The sequence below is a fragment of the Lithobates pipiens genome, unplaced genomic scaffold (assembly GCF_037356315.1).
Source record: "Lithobates pipiens isolate NorthernLeopardFrog02 unplaced genomic scaffold, aLitPip1_a1.2 Scaffold_16, whole genome shotgun sequence".
NCBI lineage: Eukaryota > Metazoa > Chordata > Amphibia > Anura > Ranidae > Lithobates > Lithobates pipiens.
In genome coordinates this window covers 474,813,569-474,838,815 of record NW_027507748.1, presented here as the reverse complement: position 1 = coordinate 474,838,815, position 25,247 = coordinate 474,813,569, and the positions used below count along the sequence as shown (strand labels likewise).

Below are 25,247 nucleotides of genomic sequence, written 5' to 3'. Positions count from 1 at the left end.
GTAAGTATTTTATAATGAGCTAGTATGCGATGCATACTAGCTCATTTTGTCTTTGTCTTGTAGGTTTTTTTTTTTTCATCTCAGTTTACAACCACTTTAAGAAGAGTTACCCATTTATTACCTATCCAGCTAGCACTGGTCTAACTTATGAAGAAAGAATTCTAATTGGTTGCTAATGGATGCTTCAATTAGATACTAGCGCTTAGGAATATGAGCATATACAGAGTATGTACCCATTACATTTTTCTGAAGAGTCAAGAACAGATTCCTTTTATAGTTCTCAAAATAACTTTATGAAGCCTTAGAAACTTATTAAATTTCTTCCTGAATGATTTTAAATGTCACCAAACGACAACTACTGTAAGTCATAAGCTGTTTTATAACATTTCAGTATCTCAAAAAACGTATTGATTAAGTATTTGAACCTTTAGTGCAATGATATCTTGAAAATTAAGTCAGACTATCCAATCCTTTAATTATATAAAAGCCCAGTTAGAGCTTTTTTTTTTTTTTTTAGCAAAGTTTAGTTTTTCTATCAAGGATCATGCCAAAATCTGTTTCCTTTTGACAGTGGGAGATTCTGCCTTCAGTAGTGATTTCTCCTCCTCCTTCCATATCCTCTCCCACCTCTTTCACACCATTAACCAGTTGCACTAGCAAAAGTGCTAAGCAAACCTCCGATCAGTTACACCTTCTAAACCACTACTGTCATAAGTGCCTGTTCTCCTTCTGTCCAGGATCAATACAACATAACAGATCTGATAATTCAGTCTACTCAAGCTCTTCTACCCCTGTAATCGGCTTGTCCACATTACTGCTTTCCCTGACAGTGCATCCCCTCTTCGACTGCTGTGCTCCTTGTCAATGGTTCAAATTTATCCCCCTCCTGCTCACTTACACACCCTGAGGTGGAGTCAAGCATGCTTACTCACTCAACAGCCAAGGTGTTTCTGCAGCCACCTGTCCCCCCAACTCTGGAGCATCTAAGTGACATAGTGGGGGAGATTCTTCACATGCTTGGAGTCATATTGGGGAGAAATGCATAGAGCCTGGTAAGCAGCTGCATGAGAGCTGTGGGGGTTGGAGTGGAGCACCTCTTTTTTCACCACCCAACATGCTTGACTGCCCCTTTTCCCTCAATTTGGACAAATCTTACAATAAAATTCTATGCAGTCTTGGTGTGACTACATCACCTGAGAAAGTTGCAAACTACTCTAACTGCATTAAAAAAAATGTCATGGGAACCCAAAAATCACATAAGGCCACATCTACATAAGAGAGTAATTTTTTTAAGCAACCCTGTACTGAACATAAAATATTTAAACTAATAAATTTTGACCACTGTTAAAATAAAGAGCCTGCTGTATTTACAGACCACTTTTGGAGCCCTCTTATCCAAAAACACCACATTTTTTTCACTGAGAGTTCCAGCAACAGATTGGGTAGGAGCACAGGAAACTATCCTCAGGTTGGAGCAGGTACCTTATAGAGCCTCCCTTACAGATTCTCCATTACTTTGATACTTTCTCAGTACAAGGTTGCTTTAAGGAAATCTGATGATGATATTAATATGGAGGCTGCTGTTGCTGATGTCCTGAAAAGGTAGTGGTCTCACATCCTTAGTTGCAAAAAAGGGTAGTTATTTTCAGGTGAGTCCAGTTAAGTTTGATAGTTCCATGGGGTGGTGATAAAGCTTTGTGAATTGAGTTTCTAGAGCCACAAAACTAGAAAAGTTAGCAAGTGAAGTCAGACTAAAGTCCGAGCTCCTAAATGGTTGAAGCCACAGAAATAGCACGACTGCAAGTCTGTTTTCAGAAGGTGTTTAGTGGGGAAATCTCCTGTATTTCTCTTCTGAAAGAATTCCTTTACTTTGGACCCCTAAACATCCCAGGTTTGCAAAATATGATCCAGCTGATCCTCTGTTTTATTCAGGACCAAGGTCAGACTCCCATTTGCTAAAGAAAGGAGGGACAAAATCCTCTCCTGAATTTGAGATCAATGTATATATCACTGACTGCTATGTGACTGTCTGTCAAAATGGTAAGGGGGAATCACAACTTTTATTTCCCTGATGGACTTCTACCCAATACTGTTCACAAAGTCCTTGAGTTGAAATTGGTTGGAAATAAGGAACGGTTTAAAGCATGGATCAGAAACATTAAACAGCCTGTTCCCCCAATTACCGGTTACAAACAAGAAGGACCAGCATTAGGAGAGGGAGTTGCAATGAATCTTTAGAGTAACATCTGTTAATGGATGAAATTTGACTGCTGGAGGGAGGGAGGAATATTACCAAGGCAGAGTTTGCAAGGGTAAAGCCCCACCCAGTTCCAGCCCCATGAGGTGTGTTTAATCCAATCTAAGAACCTGCAGAGATGGACCGCCTAACGGTAGTTTGAACTTTGCCTTATCTGTCAGAAGTGCCTGAAACTTCCCTCTCACTATCCCAATATCCCCTGCATCCTGGGCACTAGGGATTATTTGCGTAATATCTCCAAGGTGCGAACCTGGTCTAACAGGGAGGACCGTGCAGCCTATCTCTCCTGCTTATAACCACATATTCAAACTATGCCAGATCAAATATTTGTGGGCTTCCCAAAAAACCAAGGGTCACACATCCAAGGATGAATTCAGTGAGAAATATTCATACAAGGCCTGCTGGACCTCATGAGCATATTGGAGGTTTTGGTTAAGGCTGTTATTCAAGCACCAAGAATCTTTAGGCTGTGAGCACTCAAAATTTTAACAGGGGCATTAGCGAACACAATCATAGTACTGATATCTTCTGAACAAGCGATAGCAGTGATTGGTGTACTAGAAAATAATCTAGACACAAGTACATGTTGTGCGGTGGGGAAAAAAATGTGTAGTCCCGGACATCATTGTGAAAAATCCTCCAGTCATCTACTAGTTGTAGTGACATAAGTCATTTTTTGAGTCTTTACAAGGTTGCATAAGACAAGTGGGATGTGCCCCTGGAAACATTCACCAGAGGGTCTAAGACAACATTAAAGCATAAATGTTAGTCAGGGTACCTTTTTGATCTGAGATGCTGGCCTTAAAGGAATTGTAAAGTTAGAAGGTTTTTTTTATCTTAATGCATTCTATGCAAAAAGAAAAAAGAAAACATTATAGAAAAGTATGAGCAGAAAAAGAAGATGCTCGGTCCTGCCTGCTGGAAGCTCCTCTAGTATGGTGGTTTTTATTTCACTACTCTGGAAGCTACATTGGGCAAGCAACCAGCCAAGGCTAGAAAAGTACCCCCCGAGGTCAGAAAATCTAGTCCCATTGCCAAAGTCTGTTCTCCAACCCAAAAACTCAAATGACCAGAGAAAACAGGATCATAGAGGCCACTCACCCATCAATATTGTACTACCTAAAACCAAGGAGACCTGCTAAATGGGGGGGGGGGGGGCCTTGTTAGGGTTTGTTTACCAAAAGGAATACTCAGTGTGGCTGACTTGCAGATTTATCAGCAGCCACCAACCAATTTCGGACTTAAGTTGGAGGGATTATTGGAAAGGGAAAGAGCTCCAGGAGCTGATCTGGTAACAGCTGGGCTGTATCACCATCAAATTCCAATGGCCCGTGGTGCCAGGCCTTCTGCATAATTTTCTTCATCATGAAAAATTGCACCCTGTGTAATACATCCCTTGGAAAGGCCTGTCTGGGCTTCCTAGGGCCTGAGACTCGGTGCACACTATCTAGTTCAAATTCCATCTCAGGTTCCTAGTCCAGGTACCGATTTAGGGTCACAATTGCCTTGGGTTTGATATAAGACACTGAGGTAACCTCTGGGATGCCACAGAGTCCTATGTTGCTTCTGTTTTCACTGTCCTCCACCCACAGCTGAAGGTGGGAGCCTCCTGTATACCTGCTTTGTGGCCGACTCCAGGGACGAGATGCGGGAGCCCTGGGTATTCAGCCGAGAGTCCAGTGCTGTTAGTTTAGTTTAGTTGGCAGCTACTTGAGACTTCATGGTCTCAACCTCACCTTTCAGGGAGGTTTCAATGAGTGTGGCCCATTGATATAACTCCAGCCTGGTGGGCAACATGGCAAGCATAACCTTTATGTCTGCAGATGCGGTGATTCAACAATGGAGGCACCAGAGCATTCAGAGCTGGCAGGAGAGTGAGAGGACTAGGTGCTGCATAGGTGAGTTAGCCCCATCGTCCAGACTCTGAAGTGGTCCACAGAGGGTGATCCTCTCCTCTGTTGTATTGGTGTCTCCCTACCTTCAGTAATGAAGACGAAGAAGGCACCATGTTGGGATCAAGCCACGCTGGTACTACCAATGCGAGAGGGCCAAAAAATACCTGAATATCAGACACCTGGCAATCGTGGATGAGGCTCTAGAACTTCCTTCTCTTCAGCATGGAGTGTGTAAAGTCCCCTCTAAGCACCCCTAGAAGCCAGAGCCCAGTTAGACATGTCCAAGCAGCTCCATAGTCAGCCATGCCCCTTATATATTGTCTATTTAATATTCAGAGGGATTCCAGCTGAACATTCCAAAATGTTATCCAGAAAATAAAAATGTACAAAATCTTTTGTGGACACAATTTAACTGGTTAAAATAGCTGGTAATTTAGTGCCAAAGAAAATAAGAGTCCATTATTTTTACAGATTAACATAACAGAAGGTTTAAAGTGATACCTTTATCAGATAACCAATGTAGAAATCCATGGAAGCCTAAAAAAGGCAATACTCTGTCAGATGAAGGAGCCCTTTTGAACCTTGGAAGTTTGTAATAACGCCATACTGTATACTGTATTTGAAGACATCAATTTAAAAAATAAAGTACATATTAACTTATATTCTTCTTGTAACATATTTGGCATGCATTCTTCATTTTCCCAGTTATGCTTAACTGATTAATATCAAAAAGTGCAGTGCATTGTGAATAAAAAAGAAAAACCATGTTTGATCAGATATTTATGGACTTTATTTAGCGATGGACTTTTCACTGAGTTTCTGATACTTTTGTGTGTTTTTTTTCTTCTATTTTACAGTTAATCATACTGTTGTGCTGCCCTTTTCAATATGATGCATTTTTTTTGGTGTGGGAGCACTTGACAGCTGTTTGTGGCAACACACATATATAAGTTTATATATTTTTTGATTTGTATGGTTTTTGGCAAGCAACATTTTTATAATTTTATGTTTAACTGTCTATTTTTCTACTTTGTGCTCTATTACTTCAAAATTCCTGGATGCCATGATCTTTAAAGGCAACAAATGAAAATAAATAAATAACTTGCCATGCTAAACTTTGATGTGCAATCAAAATAATCACTCAATTAATGTGAATTTCAAAAAACAAAACCCATATACAGGTTTTTCGCAAGATCCACTGCTGCACTGATAGTTAGAGAAACTGACAAATGTGAAACTTCTAAGAAGTGCAGCAGTGGATCTCGTGAAATATATGGGTGGCCATTGATTTTAATATACACTGAAAAATGGGAGACATTGCAGAATTCCAGCCAAGCAGCGTGGGTTGAACTCCTTCCTGACGAGGCTATCATTTACAGGCTGATTTGACTCTGTAATAGGGTCTATCTCTTATGGTCCATTTCTTATGGTGCAGATTTGATTCAACATGATATTTGTAACAGTATGGTGGTGATTTGGCATTCAGTTGAGACTCTCATTTTTTGCACATGTGTAAATTGGAGTTTATCGTTATTTTTATTTTTTTTTGATTTCACATTAATTGAATGATTATTTTGATTGCACTTCATCACAGTTAACCTCAAGTTATTTTTTTTTTCTACACAGTTTATCTAACTGCTTCTTGCCTGCGGCTTCATTTTGCACCTGCCAGTGCGATGTTTATTATGTTTTTTGATCAATTGAAATTGACACAAATGCAACACAATAAACTGTTAGGAAGTTAACACCTTTTACCTTAAAGTGGTTGTAAAGGGGGGGTGTGGCCAGGCAGCGGATGTAGCCGGACGCACACTCAGACAGCTCCGCCGAATCTCCGTGATATTATCCTGGGAGCCCGCTCCATTCAGCCCGGAGACCCGCCGGAAGGTGCCTGTCTGCCTCGCTAACCCTGACTGAACCGCTCAATGCCATCCGGGAGTCAGACAGCCGCCATGAAGCGGCTAAATCCATCCCACGCAACGGACCTCATGGGCCAAATTGGCGCCGCCTCGCAACGCTCCGCGAAGGACATCCATAGGGAGGCGGCCGCAAAGCTGTTCTCCAAACCGCTCTCCTCGGACCCTGCAGCCTTCCCCAGCAGGACGGAGGAGCTCAAAGGAGGGACATCGGATGCGGATGATACCATGCTGCTGGAGGATTCGCATAGCGCCACACTACCTTGGGACACAGTGAGTACGCCAAAAAACGCCTCGGTTGGGCCCTTATCCCAGAGCAGCCCTGACAACGAAGGGGAACCCACGTTAAGGGACATTTTCACGGCAGTAAACTCCTGTAATATTTCCATAACAGCCCTCACCACTGAGATCAAGGGGGTTAAGGCTGAGATTACTTTTCTGCGCCACGATGCGCAGAAGCTCAGGGAGAGGACATCTGCACTGGAAGGGAGAGTGAGCTCCCTGGAGGATGACATGGCGCCCATGCAGAATGACCTTACCTACAACAACCATCTGCTCTTACAACATGCCGCCCGTTTAGACGACATGGAGAATAGAATGAGAAGAAATAATATAAGGGCCATAGGCATCCCGGAACGCATGGAGGGGAAAAACCCGGTGGAGTTTATTGAAAGATGGCTTATCAATGCCTTTGGCAGGGAGGTGTTCTCCCCCATGATTTCGGTGGAACGTGCGCACCGAGTCCCAGCCAGACCACCGCCACAGGGAGCGCCGCCTAGACCATTCCTTTTCAAACTCCTTAATTATAAAGACAGATTCCCAGATTTCTCAGCTGATCTACAAAAGAAACGTGCTAAATTTACAGATGTCAAGCGATGGCTCAGAGAGCTCGATCTTAAGTATACTATGTTATACCCCTCTCGATTACGGGTTGAAGCTCTGGGCTCTGTGCAGTTCTTTACTACTCCATCTTTAGCAGTGCGATAGTTGGACCGCGAGGAACAGTCTATTCGTGCTGCCCACACCAGGCGTGGCGTGGCGCACCCCCATGAGGAACTTATCCTGCAAGCCATCATATGGGTCCCATTGCACTTTTTCTCCCCACTTACATCATGCCAAGGCGGAGGTAACTTGCTATCTGTCTAACTGTGTTTTTGTGTCTGGAAATATGTATAGCTACAGTTCTTGCTGTTGAGAAGTTTGGGACACTTCAGTGCACTTCCTCTGTTGCCCCCGGGATGGACTGGACAAGATCCCCATCTGGACTCCGGACAGTTATTACGGCCCTGTTGGCCTACTGTTTTTGGTTCCTTTTTTTTTGTTGTTTTTGATTTCCTCATCTTTTTCTCCTACCACAATGTTTGCCTTGACCTCCTCAACACTTGCCTTGACATTGGGGATACCCCCCTCCCATTATGATATTGCTCCACGTCTATTTTTGGTGTTACTGCTGCTGGACTTATTGCACCCTCCTAGGGGCGATTTTCTAAACTGGCCATATTCCATACTAGGGGGTGGCCTGCACACTATGTGGTCATATGTATATGCTTTGCTTGTAACGATACTCTTTGCTGATTATGTGCTCTTACCCCAATGTCTATAGCAACAAGAGTGTTGTCCTGGAATGTCCGGGGCCTGAATAACCCGATCAAGCGCTTGGCAGTGCTGCGGACGGTCAAGAGCTTGAATGCTGATATGGTGTGCCTACAGGAGACTCACCTCCCCCCGACCACCACTCCAGTGTTGGCAAGGAGACAGTTTAGCCATCAATACCATGCTACCTGCTCGGTGTACTCGAGGGGGGTGAGTATCCTGGTTAAAAGTGGCACACAATTCTCCCCGCTGGATACCAAAATTGGCCCAGAGGGCCGCTATATTATTTTACTATGCTCCCTTTTTGGGACTAAATGTATTATTGTGGGGTTTTACATTCCTCCTCCATTCTCAGCCACCCTCCTTAACTTACTGGCGGACTATATGTCCCATTTCCCGGGTGTACCTTTATTGGTTGTAGGGGATTTTAATAATTACCTTGACGTAGAGCAGGACAAATTGGGTGTCGGGGGAGGGGTTGGGCCCCAGATCAAGCAACGGGATACACCATTTGCACGCCTTCTCCAGGAGATGGGCCTCACGGACGTGTGGAGGATGCATAACCCCAATGCTAGGGTGTTTTCCTGTCAATCAGCCTCTGTGGGGGGTCTATCTCGCATTGATCTGGGATTGGGAAATGAAAGTATGTTACCTTTGATTGTGTCCTCTGAATATCATGCCAGACGCATCTCTGACCATTCTCCACTCTCTGTGGACATTGGCCTGGGAGCAGCTAGGAAGGGGGGCTCCTGGAAGCTGAATCCATTCTGGCTGTCCCTCTTGCCACACCCAGACCCGATACAGTCTATCCTGGCCTCCTTTTTTCAGCAGAATATAGGTTCCACAGATTTTACTATTGTCTGGGAGGCAGCCAAGGCATACCTCCGCAGACAATTTATAAAGGAAATTTCTTACATTAAGTCCAAAACTAAGGAATGGGAAAATTCAGTACTGGCAGAGGCACAGAGAGCAGAAGCACTTCATGTAGCTGACCCCAATGACGCCACCAAGAGAGGGTGGTTATCTTCCCAGTCTTTACTTAAAGACCTAACCCTACAACTAGCAGAAAATAAAAGGTTCTTTCTAAGACAAGCTCATTACGAGGAAGGCGAGAATACGGGTCCTATATTAGCTCTGCTGGCCAAATCACAACAGCCAGCATCTCACATAGTAGCGGTGAGAGACAAACAAGGGAATCTTTGCTGCTCTACACAGGCCATTATGGACACGTTCAAACAGTTTTTTCAGGAGGTTTATACATCCAAAGTGCACCCCTCCAAGGAGGCTATTTGTCGTTTTTTAGACAGATATCCCATACCCTGTTTATCTGGAAAGGATACTACCTTGCTGAATGCTCCGCTGACAGAGGAGGAATTATTAGAGGCAATAGCTCATGCACAGAATGGGAAGGCTCCAGGAGCCAATGGCCTGCCTTCAGAGGACTACAAACGTTATGCCTCGCAGTTGATCCCTGTCCTTCTTCAGGTTTATAATAGTGTTTTTGAAACTGGGTCGCTACCCGCCTCTATGAGTGAGGCTTTAGTGGTGGTCCTGTTGAAACCTGGGAAGGATGCTCTGTCCCTGGATGCTTACCGCCCTATCTCGCTGCTTATGTTTGACGTTAAGCTGTTGGCCAGAGTGCTGGCTAACAGATTGGCCAAATGTATTCAAACAGTAATACACAGAGACCAGTCTGGGTTCATCCCAACCAGGTCGACTGCTCAAAATCTACGCAGACTATTACTCAATTTACAAATCCCTGTTGATAATCTGGGTAGTAGGGCCATCCTCTCTTTAGACGCGGCCAAAGCGTTTGACAGCGTTGAATGGCCATACCTCTGGGAAATGCTGCTGAGGTTTGGGGTAGGTCCCTTGTTTTTAAAATGGGTCCAATTACTCTACCATGCCCGACAGCGAGAATGAGAATCAATGGTGATGTTTCAGATCCTTTTAATCTTTTTAGAGGCACAATGACAGGGATGCCCTTTGTCGCCCCTGTTGTTTGCTCTCGCACTTGAACCTCTAGCTATACACATCAGAGCCTCTCAGGACATAATAGGGTTCCGCCGGGGCCTTAGGCAAGACTCAGTCTCGCTGTATGCAGACAACAGGCTGATTTACCTTGGGGACACCGACCACTGACTAAAAAATGTGATGCGTTTAATTGCTGATTTCGGAGAGCTGTCAGGATTTAGTATTAACTGGAACAAATCTGTGCTCCTTCCCTTGGACCCCCTACCGCAACCTCTTCCTGAATGTGCCAAGGATATACTCACGGTGGATGAATTTCGTTATCTGGGCATACAGGTGAAGGTGGACCCAAACCAATATCTAGCTTTGAATTTGGCTCCTTTACTTCGTAAATTTAGAGAGAAATGCGCTGCTTGGGTGAAGCTCCCTCTGTCGGTTGCCGGGAGAGCGAACCTGATTGAAATGGTGTGGGCTCCACAACTCCTGTACGTCTTCCATAACTCCCCCATATGGATACCTCATAAATGGTTCACGCAAATAGATGCTAAATTTCGAGAACTGATTTGGGGGAAAAAATCATCAAGAATTAGTCTGCACTCACTGCAATTAGTGAAAGACCAAGGCGGTCTGGCAGTCCCGCATGCCCGATACTACTTTGTAGCTTCCCAACTTCAACACTTGGGTGGGTGGGGGGAAAAGGGATGTTGAGGACCCTATTAGATCCCTACTGGTCCCACAAGACTCAACGCTTACAGCGCTGTCTCACCTGGACGCAGGTCTAACTCATGTAGAGCAACCTATCCCCACAATAAGGCTACTGCACACTCTATGGACTTATGTTAGAACCATTCTGAAGGTGAGGGGAGCTTGTCCCTTCACCCTTATATGGCGAAATAAATATTATAAGGAATTACTTAAACTTACAAGTTTTTGCCAGTGGGAGGCAGCTGGTGTGCACTTTATTGAGCAGTTATTTAGAGGTGCGGTGTTCAAGTCCTTTGCAGAACTACAGGAGGAGTTCCCAATTAACAGGACACAGTTTTATCAACATTTGCAGCTCCGTCATGCAGTACACAGCGAGCTCAGGCTATCCTCTCTGGCGATAGTGCCACATCCCCTGATAAATGATGTGTTGTTATCGGGAGACAGGAAGGGCATGATCTCGAGAATATATGCTAGATTACTTAATTCAACACATGATGCTTCTAAACTGCCCTGTAGACGGGGTGGGAGCGGGATCTGGGCCCCATCGACGGAGAACAGTGGGAATTATGTCTGACACCGGCCCCAGTAGTGTTAGTTTCCACTTCGCACAGGTTGTCGCACTTATTTTTGTTGCATCGAGCATACAGGACTCCTTCCAAGTTGTATAAATGGGGGTTGCGTGACTCCCCATTATGACCAAAATGTAGCAGAGATGAGGGTGACCTATTACACATGATGTGGAAATGCCCAAAATTATTCAGATATTGACAGTAGGTATTAACGACTATATCCCAGGTATATCAAATTTCGATTCTACGGGATCCGATGGTGTGTCTGTTGGGCGCACTGGAGATCCCCTCTCTTTCGCCCAGCGGCCACACTGCAGTTCTACGATTACTTTATCTATCACGCAAAGCTATTGCGAGGTTCTGGATAACTCAGAAAATCCCAAAAGGGAAATGCTGTGTCGCATTGGTGAATGCTATGCTTATACGTGAAAAACGTACTTATACACATAGAAACGTTCGTAAAAAAAATGTATGCGCTGTGGCAACCCTGGTTGGACACACCTGGATTGGCTCCCACTCAGCTGATTAAGGATAGGCTTCTGCAGATATGATGGGCCGGCGAATAGGTTATGTGAGGGTAATCCACTTATTTGAGACATAGCTGTATCTATATCTAGAGGATCATGGCTAGGGATGAGCTTCGTGTTCGAGTTGAACATGCTGTTCGTCCGTTCGGCGAAGTCCGAACATTTTGGTCCGTTCGCACCAAATTCGTGTGGCGCTCACGGCCCACAATGCACTGCGATGGTGCAGTGCATTGCTGGCTCATGATTGGCCAAGCATGCACTGTGACCCCGCATGCTTGGCCAATTGCAGCGCCAGCAGCGAGGAGAGCCATGATTGGCCACAGGCAGGATGCCTGTGGCCAATCATAGCTCAGGCTGTGTAGTGCACGCCCCACACTATATAAGGCCGCCAGCGCGGCGGCCTTGTGTAGTGTGTTGGCATCTGAAGCAGTGGGTGTTCTGTGTACCTTCAACACAGTACACACCGATCGTTTTCGGACGATTTTCGATCTTGCTGTTGTGTAGTGGTTGTTGTCTGTGTGCCCTGACCGCAGTATACACCGCTATATTCACCTCACCTATATAGCTAGTGATCTATCATTTATAATAGAGCTTGCAGTCAGTAGTGTTAGGAGCTTGTGCGTGCTGTCTGCGTGCTCTGTACCCAGTACATACCGCTATATCCACCTACATAGCTGTTCTCTATTTGAACCCACTTGCCATCTGAGTTATTGGAAGTTGTTTGTGCCTCCAGCACAGTATACATCTGTATATGCCCCTTTATCTCTGGTGTTCTATAATAAAGGCATCTGCAGGAGTTAGTGGGCGTTCTGTGTACCTTCAATACAGTACACACCGATCGTTTTCGGACGATTTTGGATCTTGCTGTTGTGTAGTGGTTGTTGTCTGCATGCCCTGACCGCAGTATACACCGCTATATTCAACTCACCTATAAAGCTAGCGTATTGCTCCGTCGAAATTTAGCTGTCTGAATTTCCGCCAGCCAAAAATTGATAGCAGGTTCTCAATTTTCCCAATGTAATAACTTTCTATCGGTTATTCCGATCGTGTGTATGCAATTCCGACATTTCCAAAAATCACGCTTGCTCAGATTCAACTACGAGACAGAAGCTGTTGGCTACTGGCTATTGAACTTCCTTTTTCTAGTCACGTTGTACGTGTTGTACGTTGCAGGTTGCAGTGTCGTGGCACCAGCACCAGTGCCTAAAGCCCAATTTTTCTGCCCCTGTTTAACAGGGGCGTTTAATTACAATTTTTGATGCAATGCTTTGCAGCAGGGCTAATTCCTGCAATAAAACTAGAGTATATGGGAGAGGTTGCAGTGTGGTGGCACCAGCACCAGTGCCTAAGGCCCAATTTTTCTGCCCCTGTTTAACAGGGGCGTTTAAGTACAATTTTTGATGCAATGCTTTGCAGCAGGGCTAATTCCTGCAATAAAACTAGAGTATATGGAAGAGGTTGCAGTGTGATGGCACCAGCACCAGTGCCTAAGGCCAAATTTTTCTGCCCCTGTTTAACAGGGACATGTAATTACAATTCTTGATATAATATTTCACAGGAGGGCCCCTTCCTGTGCCCACCCAGAGTAACGGTGAGGACTTATAGTGTTGTGGCACCAGCACCACAACCACCAAAGGTCAATTTTTCTACCACTGTTCAACAATGGCATGTAATTACAATTCTTGATATAATCGTTCACAGCAGGGCGCTCCAGCGCCCACCAAGAGTCACTTTGAGGGCTTACAATGTTGTGGCAAAACCAACACCTTGTTCCGCCATTTCTGCAGAGCATATAGGGCAGGCCCCTACTTTCAAACATCCAACTTACAAACATCTCCTACTTGCAAACGGAAGGAGACAACAGCAAGTGAGATGAAAAAAGATGGACGACAAAACAAATTATACAGGGGTGATAACCCTTCCCTATGTTTTCCAAAAAGCTTAAAAATTGTTTTTTTGACTGGAGCTACACTTTAAAAATGTACCAGTTGAAAATTACAAACAGATTCAACTTAACACAACAAACCTACACAGTCCCTGTCTTGTTTGCACCGCCTGTATACTGCTGTTCTGAGTATATAGGGCCTGGGGGCCACACGCATTTCCTTTTTTTAAATATGGGTACAGGGTTCCCCTTAATATGCGTACAAGACCCAAATAGGCTGGTAATGGGCAGGGAGGGCTACCCATGCTATTTTTCTCAATGATTTTCAATCATATTGCAGGAACCAGATATAACATTAAAACCGCAAGCAGTTTTAAATGGTGATATTTCCTTTTAATGTCATTTTGTGCAGGGACTGTTCTAAACACGGGAAACACGTGGCACTTCACAGGCATCCTACAGACACCCCCCAGGCACCATATTTAAAGGAATATTGCACTTTTTTTTTTCACTTTAATCGTCATTAAAATCAGTGCTCCCGCCAAAATGGCCATTTTTAAAACATTTTAGGCATTGACGCATGTCCCCTGGGGCAGGAGCCAGGTCCCCAAACCCTTTTTAGGACCGTAACTTGCATATTAGCTGTTAAAATTAGCACTTTTAATTTCGAACGTTCGAGTCCAATAGACTTCAATGGGGTTCTAACGTTCGTACGAATTTGGGGTCCGTTCGAAAGTTCTGGTGCGAACCGAACCGGGGGGTGTTCGGCTCATCCCTAATCATGGCATACAACTAACAAGACATAATGAGTACGATGAGGAAGTTCATTTCTTTTATTTTTCTTTGTTCAATGTGATTTGCCTGGTTTGACCATTATTTGTATTTTGAGTTTTTTTTTTTTTTGGCTCGGTTAAACTAAATGCAGATCTAGAAAGAGGGACCGCATAGTGGTCACATCTACCCTGATAGGGAAAGGTATAAAAATCTGCTAACCCATTGGTTTTCGATACATATGGCAGCATTACTACTGTGCTCAGGCACACGCTTTGCATATATAAACGTTAATCCGGTTGATACGATAGTAGGTTACATTTTATATGCTACTTATAGTGATCACTTTCCATACTACATTTGTAACAACACGAATATGCCTATGTATGTAATGTTATTGGATTTGCCAATAAACGTCTTTCTGATTTAAAAAAAGTGGTTGTAAAGGCAGAAGGTTTTTTATCTTAATGCATTCTATGCATTAAGATGAAAAAAACGTCTGTGTGCATCAGCCCCCCTAATACTTACCTGAGGTCCATCTAGATCCAGTGATGTGGTACGATATAGACTTGGCTGTCCATTGGCTCCCACTGCTGTCAAAGTCAGTCAGCCAATGAGGAGAGAAAGGGGCCGGGCAGGGCAGGGCTGGGCCGCAGCCCCGTGTCTGAATGGACACATGGAGCTGTAACTCAGCTCGGGTGCCCCCATAGCAAGCCGCTTGCTGTGGAGCACTTAACAGGATGGAGGGACCAGGAGCACTTAAGAGGGACCCAAGAAGCCGAGGATCCAGGCTGCTCTGTGCAAAACCATTTCACAGAGCAGGTAAGTATAACATGTTTGTTATTTTTAACTAAAACACAAAAAACAAGACCTTACAATCACTTTAATTTGAATTTTGTGTAATCCCCTACAGGGTAAATACATGCAGCTTTCATATAGGAGTAGAATACTGTAGGAATGTGTTTTCTGATTCCTATGCTTGATTCCTATGCTTGTTTCTTTCTTAATCTGCATTCTGCTTTCCATTCATATCTAAGGCAGGAATCAAATTGGTGGCTGCGAAAAACTCCATGGCTGTTTTTACATCAGTATTTCTGTGTGTAAGACGCAGCAAAGAGGGTGTTTCAGTAACACCATTAGACTTGGGTGAATGGTTTGGCCCAAGCATGAGTTCAGGTCAAGCATTGGCTGTTCGCCTGTTCGACGAACACCAGAATGGTCAGGGTGTTCGACCATTTGTTCGGCCAGCCAAACAACCACAATGCACTGCGCCGCCACACAGTGCATTGAAAGCCTTGATTGGCTGAAGCAATGAAAGCTTTGCCCTATCAGGGCAAAGAGCACTGTCAGAGCCATGATGACTGTACCCAACAATGGCTCATTGCTCTTAGTCCCACCCCACACTATAAAAATAGTCTCCCCATAGTGGCCATTTGCAGTGTGATATTGGCGTGGAGAGAAAAAGAACAGGGCTCTGTTTAGTGCTACTAGCGAGTTAGTGTGCTATAGTGTGCTATTTTCAGTGTAGAATATCAGTGTGAATCTAGTGATAGTGCAGTGTGAGTGTGACCAATCATTTTTCCTTTACGTCAGTTTATTTTGTCAGGCAGGTTTTTTGCAGTACATTTCAGTGCATTACTGCACGTTTAATGCAGTATATTTCAGTATATACCGTATCAGTGTGTTAGGGCACATTTAATGCAGTATATTTCAGTGCGTTGCTGCATATTTAACACAGTACATTTCAGTGCAGTAGTGCACGTTTAAATGCAGTATATTTCAGTGCATTACTGCACGTTTAACACAGTATATTTCAGTGCATTACTGCATGTTTACTGCAGTATATTTCCGTGCATTAGTGCACATTTAACACAGTATATTTAAGTGTGATACTGCGCGTTTAACGCAGTATAATGTTGTGCGTTGGTTCACATTTACCGCAGTATAGTGCAGTGTGTTAGTACACATTTAACGCAGTATATTTCAGTGCGTTGGTGCACATTTACTGCAGTATATTTCAGGGCAGTATATTTCAATGCATTAGTGCATTTTTACTGCAGCATATTGTAGTGTGTCTATTTAGTGAGTACTTAAGTTAAAGTGCACCAAACACCACTTTCCATTGATTAAAGTAAATCCACGTACACATTTCCACATCTTTATTATTTTTTTTTTATAAACGCTCCCCGCCTATAATGTCTGGGAGGCAGAAGTCCCCATGGCACTGTGAGGGGGCCAGCAGTGTATATGTTCACAGGCAAAGGTGGACGTGATCCGTCCTCAGGCAGGACATCATTTCCTCTGTTTAGTGATGTTGTCAGTGCTATCCTCCCACAGCATGCAGAGGAGGTGGCTGACTAGCTTACTAAACCATCCTTATCCTTCTCACCCTCCCTCACTGAAGCAGAAACTAGTGAGCAGTCCACTGCTGCTGCAAGAGTCGCTTATTCTGCTTCCTTGTCCACAGCTACTTCTGCCACAGCCCCAGCATCAGGCATGGAGGAGTCAGCTGAGTTCTTTGAACACAGCATCAGCCACTTCCACCTTGATGATTCACAGCTATTACTTGATTCTGATGTTGGTTCTAAGGTTAAAGAAGGTAGGGACATGAGCCTACAGAAAGCGGAGAACACTGGTAAACAACAATTTCCCAGTCATGTTCCCCCAGCCGCAGAGCATTGCCACGTTGTCTCCAGTGATAATGAGGATGGAGGGGATGAGGACAATGAGGTCACTGATGCGACTTGGGTGCCGGATAGATCAGAGGAGGAAAGTGAAGGTGAGGCATGACCCCGAAGGGGCAGCCATAATGGAAGAATAGAGAGCAGCTACCCTATTCCATCAGATTGTGGAGCTGCTATCTCCTGGCCCACTTACTACAGCTCAGCTGTTTGGGCCTTTTTTATCACATGTGCAGCCGATCGCACTGTTGAAATTTGTAAACTTTGCCTCAAGCAGATCAAGCTTGGCCAAAAACACCTCCCGCCACTCAGCCCGTTGGCAAGAGCACCTGAAAGCCACACAAAAGGGACGCAATTCTGCCCCTCCTGACTGCTCACCTTTCCAGTCTACCCCCACTATACCTCATGACCTCTCAGCAGCCTCCACTGACAGGGATGATGCACAGGGTATCCCAGGTCCTTGCAGCATGTCTGCCAGTAGCACACCACCAGCTGTAGACTATAGCTGGCAAATTTGTCTGTCTCATCTGCTGCAGCGAAAAAAAATACAATCATTGCCACCCACATGCCCAGCATCTAAATCCAAGCTTGGCAAAGCTGCTGGCTTTACAACTCTTTCCGTCTCGTGGATTTTGCTCCCTTCAATTAATTTGCAGAATGTATTGTAGCACAATAGCAGGTTACTGCAGACACATGGTCCAGCAAGCATGGTCAGGGACAATATATTTCATTCACAGCACACTGGGTAACTCTGCTTGCAACTCGGAAGGATGCAGGGAAAGTTGACACATGTGCCATGCCTGGCACATGTATTCAGTTTGGTGTTGCAGCATTTCTTAAATAGGTACCCAGGGTTGGAAGATCTGCTAAAGCAGGCCAGAAGAGTCTTTTATGAGTCTTTTATGTACTCTGTATGGAAGCCATTTCAGGCTGCCATACACAGCCAGTGCTCGGTTGGCTGGAATTCAGCAGGAATTCCACCTGCCTGTAAACCGTCTGATTTGTGACATGCTTACCAGGGGGAACTCGACTTTGGCAATGCTGCAGTGGCTGCACATTTAGCACGGAGCCATCAATGAGTACCTGTGTGAGTATGGTGCAGCACTAATGGCTGCTGATAAAGGATGCATGCACTGTAGTGTCACCATTTTAGCAGGCCACAAGGATGGTGAGCCGTGACAATGCATGCATCAGTGACACAATCCCTGTTGTGTTCCTGCTGCAGCAGACTCTGCGTGGTATTATGGACAGGGCACTCATAGCAAAGCAGCAGGTCGAAGAGGAGGACTTCCTTTCCTTGCATGGCCTGCTTTATGCAGACACCATTATTGCCATACCACAGAACAAGAGGAGAGGGAGGAGGATTCTGGCAGTTTTGGAGGCATTGAAGCAGAAAAAGACATACATCAACCCTTATCAGATGGTTTTCTATCCCCAGAACCCTTGGGAGTAGTACGTGGCTGGGAGGAGGCAGTTCCAGATACTATAATCCGCAGTGACCCCCAAGGAGGCTGCTTCTCATGCCACCACAAATTGGTGCATGGGCTCCCTTATTGTTCAAAGCCTGCGTAAGGACCCAAGAATATGTGTCATCAAAGAGAAGGATCACTGTTGGTTGGCAAACCTTCTTGACCACCGTTACAAGGGGAAAGTCTCAGAACTCATCCTGTCCCCACAGAAGAAGCAGAAGATAAAATTTCTTTAGGACACCTTAAAGAGGAGTTTATGTACAGTGCCTTGCAAAAATATTCACCCGCTTGGCTTTTTACCTATTTTTTTATTACCAACTATTTTTATTTTTGTTGTAAAGAAAAAGAAATACATTCAAATTACGAGCTATAGTCACGTATTTAACAATTGTAATCTCTTAAGGGATAATCTGGTGATATTCTCATTCCAAAGGTAAATGATTACAGACAGCATGAATAACATTAACCAAAACTTGTGACTGCCCAATCTGGTATCCAGAACTATCATTTTTGTATGAAGGGAAAATCATAAGGGCACAACGTGCATAAAATCATAAGGAGGGAAGAAAAAAGAAAAAAAAGAAAGGGGGGGGGGGGGCTCTGACATATTGGTTGTGAGGTACCATGGTACCATGCATATGTAAATCCACACTCCTTGGACCTTAAAGATCATAGGATGACCAAGGGGCCCATTTTCTTTTAAATACGGGCATAGTGTCCATCAGAGTGTGGTGGACTCTCTTCATAAAACGGATTTCTTCCATGCATCGTAGTACTTGGTCCCAGAGAACTGCTGGCGATCTCCAGTGCAGGGCTATTGCCCAGTGTACTGTACTGAAGAGCACGTGGGTGGGTTTCTGAGCCAGAGGGGTAGCCTCTGGGACGTCAGCAAACAGAAGGCCCACCTGGTAGGTCAGAGCATAGTGTGTTCCAGTGATCTGGGCTACCTTAGTAGCTATTTTTAGACATAGGGGTTGAATGACCTTGCAGCTCCAAAATATGTGAAGGAGTGTACCCCTATCTGGGCAACCTTGAAAGCAGCTCCCCGGGACCAAGGGGCTGAATCTATTCAATCTTGAGGGGGTATAATACCATCTTGTGTTGCGTTTTACCACTGTTTCCCTTACTGCCATTGATTTTGTACATTTTCTCATATTTTATACCATATCTGTTCAACTCTACGGGGCTATTTCTAGATCTGTTTCCGCTTCCCAGCTGAGCATTGCTTGTGATTTTGAGGGGAGGTCACATTCATTTAGGTATTGATGTATAGTGGAAATAGTGCCCTTATCCCTTGAGGAGACCTTACATAAGCATTCAAATGTATTGGATGTATTAGACCCCTCCCTTTGGTAGTGAATAGAATAGAAATGCCTGATCTGCAAGTATTTGTAAAATTCTGTCCTTAGTAGTTCATGCTGCTCCTGGGAAAAAGGAGCATATCGTCCCCGTACATACTTAATTTGAATTGCTGTTCACCTTTCACAAAGTCCTTAATGTTGGGATTCAGGCAAATCGAGGCTAGAGGCTCAATTGCCAAAGCGAAAAGCAAAGGCGATAGGGGACCTCCCTGCCTGGTCCCTCGGCCCAGTGTCAAATACTCTGAGGTATAGCCCGGGAGTTTAATGCGGGTGCAAGGGTAGTGGTATAGGGCCCTGAAACCGTGAACAAACTCCTCCTGAAACCCAAATTTGGACAGGACGGACTGTAAGTAAGGCCAAGTCACGCTATCAAATGCCTTATGTATGTTTAGGCTCAACAGAAGGACTTTTCTGGAGAACATGTCTGCGTCTTGTATTATATTAGAGGCAAAACTAATATTATCAGTGATTTGCCTAGTGGGGAAGCGAGGATAAAGCCTATCTGATTTTGGGAGATCAGAGTGGGGATTATGGCCGAAAGCCTATCAGCTAGGAGGCGGCCAAAAAGCTTCAGGTCATTGTTTATGACCAAAGCAGGTTGATAATTTTGGGGCAGGGATCTTTGTTCGGTTTGGGTATCAGGGACATGTTCACCAGCAACATATCCTCTGGGAAGGTGTGGCCTTCTAGTATGTGGTTAAAGAGCTTTACTAAATGTGGGATCAACTGACTTGAAATGTTTTTATATTTCATAATCCATCCGTCCTGGGGCCTTAGAGGGTTTCAGCGAGGCAATTATTTCCCAGATTTCCTCTGCGCTGAAGGGGGAATTCAGGGCATTGGTTTGCTCTTCAGCTAGAGAAGAGAGGGTCAGTCTGTCCAACCATGATTTGTTTGAGGGGGCAGGCAGGAATTAAGGGGTTGCTAGTAGGTCCTGGTAAAATTGGGAGGAGATCTTGAGTATCTCTGAGCGATGGGTGGCCATATCCCCCCTAACATTTCTAAGTTTATACGAGTGTGGAGGTTGGATGGTGGAATTTAGTTTTCTTCCGAACATTGCTGAAGTCGAGTTGCTGTGCAATAAGAACTTAGCTTTCAAATATCTCACTGTCTTTTACGTTTGCTCAGAGAGGATTTTGTCTAACGCCTAAGGGAATGGGACTGGTTGTGTATTTCATACAGTTTGGTCAACTTTCGGGAGAGTCTGGTGATATCTGCGAGTTTACGTATTTTCCTAGCCACGGCTAGTACTATCAGATATCCCTAAATAACCCCCTTACGGGCAGCCCGCAACATAGTGGAGGGAGTGTCCCATGTGTTACTTATCCGGAAGTATTCGTCTAGGCAGTCCGTGACTTTAGCAACCAGTTCAGGGTCTGAAAGGAGTGAGTCATTGAGGCGCCAAGTAGCATTTATAGGTGAGATGCAAATATGTATAATAGCTAACAGTACCATGTGGTGATCTGACCATCTGCACAGATGTATGTTTGCTGCGGTTGAGTTGGCTAGTAGGACTGGGGTACTAAATAGCTGTCATGGGGGTGCGAGTAGAAGGTGTAGTCTTGAGCACCTACATTGTGGGCCCGCCAAGAGTCTATCAGTTGGTGGGAGCTGAGCAAACGGGTGAGGGTCTTTGGAAAAGCATTGCCATTACTTACAACTCAGCTTCTGTCTAGTCCTGAATTAGCCATCATATTGAAATATCCTCCATTCACTAGGTGTGGGGAAAGATGAGGCTTGTGAAACATTAGGAGCGTAAACATTTGCTATTGTAATCATTTTGCCACAAATTTAGCCCTGGATTATCAGGAACCTGCTTTTGGGGTCTCTATACACGTGCTGCATATCCAATAACACTGAGTTTTTTTTTTATAAAAATGGCCCCTTAGATCTTGAGTTAAAAGTAGTAAAAAAAGTGCTGCTTATATTGGCAGTCAAAGTAACTAGTGTAGTTGGAGTCAGAAGAGTGTGTTCTCCTGAAGAAAAAACATGTCCACTCCTAGGTGTCTATATGATCTAAAAAAGGTCTTCTTCCTCTTTTGTGGGGAGTTAAAGCCTTCAGCATTATGTGATATTATTCTAATCCCCATTATTGCATCTTAACGGGTAGAAGATTGGGTTAATGTCAAGTGGAGAGCTATGTTCAAAAATCAGTAAGTCCACCCTGGGAAGCAGAAAAACCCAAAGGTGCACAACAAAGGTGGCATACTGTAGGCTTCCTCTCCCCCATAAACAGCATAATTACCTTCCAACAATCATACCATTTTTGCCAAAACAAAAAAGGGTATAGGAACATGTAAACAAAAAGGGGACAAACATGGAAACTATGTTTGAATGGCATCAGGGGGGAAATGAGAACCAGTAAAAACATTACTTCCTTACCAACTAACAGAAAAAACCTTTTTGGAGGACTGTGTAGTCTAATGCTCTAATATTCCAACAGGGCCTGGAGTCTGGATGACCAGTCTCTTGTAGGTTACCAAAGACCTTCAGACTAGGCCTGTGAAAATGTAGAGCAGGGGGTCGATCAAGTGGGTGCAACGAGACTTGGAAGCCATCTTGTGACACCTTTTGTTGAAAAGTAGAAAGGTAAGGGATGGGAAAGTCCGCAGCATACTGTATATACTATAACTGATGATCCTTTCTGTCAGAAGTGTGGCTCAGTTCTATAGCTCTTGAAGCTCCTGGCGTTGTCTTCTACGATCTCGTTGGGGAGAAGGGGTGGCCCAGATCAGTGAGGGGCAAGGTGTAGAAGGCTGTCTGGGTAGGTGCTCAGGTGCTAAGAGTCCAAATTTAACCAGCAACTCCTTGAAATTTAGTAGCTCCTCTCTCTATCCTCTTTAATGAGATAATCCTTGAGACACAGCACAATGTCCCTTGGCAGTGTGTTATCTGGAGGCTTTGGGTGCAGGGCTCTGTGAATCCTGTCACAGGCAAAAGAGGCATCAGGGGGTTATCCAGCAACAGGGACCGAAAGTCTCTTGATTGCTGGGAGTAAATCTGTGGTCTGTTCTGGGACTCTCAAATTATTGCACCTATTTCCAAATCCTCGAGATTAGATTGCAGCTGGGTGACTGTGTCTGTAAGGGATTCATGATCTCTGCAGAGGTCAGAATAGGCCAGCTGGAGTTCGTCATGTTTTGTCTCCAACAAGTCAGTCCACCCCCTGGCACTGTCAGTGAGTCAGCGTGTCAGTGGACTTATGGAGCTCCACTTGGAACTTGTCAGCAAGCTTCTCATACATGGCAGAGAGGCTAGTATCCAGCCTTGCCTTTGTGAGATGAACTGTGGGTACTCATAGTCTCCTGGTGTGCTAGCTGGAGAGGGTCCCGGGCCGTGTGCTGTTGCCTGAGCGCGTGGTGGCTGGGCACCATTTTATGTTATCCCGCTCTGCTCTGATCCGAAGGAGGTAGTTAGTTAAGGATTTCTGCGCTGGCTTTCTGCTGCGAGCTTTGTGTCGGCATGCACCTCTGTGTCCCCAAGGGGTGCAGGCAGTTTGGGGTGAATTTCAGATCGTAATGGCCCCAGCAGAATGATAGAAGTCTCTGTTGCTTACAGAGCTCTCATTACAGGTGTCCTCTTACCATCGCGCTGCAGATGTGCCTCTCTTTCTTTTTACCTATTTTGTTACATTACAGCCTTACAGCTCTGGTGCAACCAATTACCTTCAGAAGTCACATAATTGGTGAAATGATGTCCATCTGTGTGTGATCTAAGTGTCACATGATCTGTTATTACATATACACACCTTTTTGAAAGGCCCCAGAGGCTGCAACACCTAAGCAAGTGGCACCACTAACCAAACACTGCCATGAAGACCAAGGAACTCTCCAAATAAGTAATGGGTAATGTTGTTGAGAAGTACAAGTCAGGGTTAGGTTATAAAAAAATACCCAAATCTTTGATGATCCCTACGAGCACCATCAAATCTTTTATAACCAAATGGAAAGAACATGGCACAACAGCAAGCCAAAACTCATGGACTGGACAAGGAGGGCATTAATCAGAGAGGCAGCACAGAGACCTACGGTAACCCTCGAGGAGCTGCAGAGTTCCACAGCAGAGAATGGAGTATCTGTACATAGGACGACAACAAGCCGCACGCTCCATAGAGTTGGGCTTTATGGCAAAGTGGCCAGAAGAAAGCCATTACTTTCAGCAAAAAACAAAATGGTACATTTTGAGTTTGCAAATAGCTATATGGGAGACTCCCAAGATGTATGCTCTAGTGTGACGAGACTAAAATTGAACTTTTTGGCCATCAAAGGAAACGTTATGTCTGGCGGAAACCCAACACATCACCCAAAGAACACCATCCCCACAGTGAAACATGGTGGCAGCTGTGTGGATGTTTTTCAGCAGTTGTGGTGGCAGCTCTGTGGATGTTTTTCAGCAGTTGTGACTGGGAAACTGGTCAGAGTTGAGGGAAAGGTGGATAGTGCTAAATACAGGGATATTCTTGAGCAAAACCTGTCCCACTCTGTGTGTGATTTGAGGCTAGGACAGAGGTTCACTTTCCAGCAGGAAAATGATCCCAAACACACTGCTAAAGCAACACTTGAGTAGTTTAAGGGGAAATATGTAAATGTGTTGGAATAGTCAAAGCCCAGACCTCAATCCAATAGACAATCTGTGGTCAGACTTAAGATTGCTGTTCACAAATGCAAACCATCCAACTTGAAGGAGCTGGAGCGGTTTTGCAAGGAGGAATGGCCAAAAAATCCCAGTGGTAAGATGTAGCAAGCTCATAGAGACTTATCCAAAGCGACTTCACAATAAAAAAAAAAATCTTCAAAGTTGTGGGCATGTTCTATAAATTAAATAATGCAAATCCTCAAACAATCCATGTTAATTCCATGTTGTGAGGCAACAAATCACAAAAAATACAGGAAAAATGGCAAGGGGAGTGAATACTTTTGCAAGGCACTAGGGCTTTCCAGACACTAGGAGATTACAGTCTGGTGGAAAATGTAGTTTTGAAGCTTCTCTTGGTCAAGAGAGGAGCCTCAGTGATGCATTTCAAATTTATTTTAGTCTTCAATGCCCAGGGCTGTCAGCTTTCATATCCCATCGGCAGCATCTGCATCATATGATGAGAGATCATCTAGGGGAGAAAGCGGTCATGGAGTGCTTTCCAGTTGAAGCTCCATTGGGTTACTGGGTCAGGAGAATAGACCACTGGCCAGAACTTGCCCAGTATGCAATTAAGCTGCTGAGCTGCCCTGTCCCGAAATGCTTTCCAAACGGGCATTCAGTGCTGCCAGAGGTTTTGTGACAGATAAGGGAGCATGTCTGTCCACAGACTCCGTGAACCAGACATTTATCAATAGAGATGGACGAACTTCTGATGGGACGTTTCGTGAATGTGAACCGCGAACGCAGCCGAAAGTTTGCGAACCGCAAAGTTTGCGGCGGGCCCCATTGACTTCAATGGCAGGCGAACTTTAAAAACATACAGGTCATATTTCCAGCCACAAAATAATTACTAGCTGTGCACACATAGTCCCACCACATGGCCACTGACATAACACATGTATGAAGTGAATCTGGGATCGACAACTACAAGCATTCTTTTTTTATATGTGAAATTTTGACAATTCAGGACTCAGGAGCGCATGAAGGCAATGGAGGAGAGGAAAGGTCAAGG

The 25,247-nt window shown here is 44.6% G+C and overlaps 1 protein-coding gene across 3 annotated transcripts in view; it reads left to right on the top strand.

Annotated features, from left to right (window-relative positions):
• Positions 1-25,247, top strand: part of NALCN (sodium leak channel, non-selective) — an 864,749-nt gene that overhangs the window by 68,894 nt on the left and 770,608 nt on the right. The gene's annotated exons all lie outside the window — the stretch shown is intronic.